The sequence below is a fragment of the Buceros rhinoceros genome, unplaced genomic scaffold, assembly GCF_000710305.1.
Source record: "Buceros rhinoceros silvestris isolate BGI_N320 unplaced genomic scaffold, ASM71030v1 scaffold5354, whole genome shotgun sequence".
NCBI classification, from domain to species: domain Eukaryota; kingdom Metazoa; phylum Chordata; class Aves; order Bucerotiformes; family Bucerotidae; genus Buceros; species Buceros rhinoceros.
In genome coordinates this window covers 10,745-11,161 of record NW_010409916.1, presented here as the reverse complement: position 1 = coordinate 11,161, position 417 = coordinate 10,745, and the positions used below count along the sequence as shown (strand labels likewise).

Here is a 417-nt window from a genome sequence, read left to right as displayed (position 1 = left end):
TGGGAGGGTGGCAGCCACCAAAAAGTCCTCCTGTTTCAGCCGCAACTCCTTGCCTTCAAAGAACTGCAAGTGGGAGGACCACAGCCACCAGTGCTGCAACTGCCATCCCTAGCTGGCAGCCAAACCCCTGAGGATGCTCCTAGCCGCTCTGATGGGCTTTTCAACCTGCCTCACAGGTTCAGCACCTCATCAGGGCAAATGTGGGCATTTTTCATACTACCTCTGATGGGGCAGCAGCTGTGGGGACTGACGGGGGGCTCAGCGATGCGATCAGCTGTCTCCAGATAGCAACAGAACCCTGCTACTCCTACAGAGGAAGCTCCCTCACTGCAAAACCCTTTGCAGGGCTTTTGGGCCGTGTATTTTGGACTCCCTGCAACAGCCAGGAGCCAGTCTCTCTGGACACACCAGCTGCCT

At 56.8% G+C, this 417-nt stretch overlaps 1 protein-coding gene across 1 annotated transcript in view; it reads right to left on the bottom strand.

Moving 5' to 3' along the window:
* The window catches only part of PYGB (phosphorylase, glycogen; brain), a gene marked incomplete at its 5' end in the record, with an annotated part of 15,045 nt that overhangs the window by 5,997 nt on the left and 8,631 nt on the right, over nt 1-417 (bottom strand). The gene's annotated exons all lie outside the window — the stretch shown is intronic.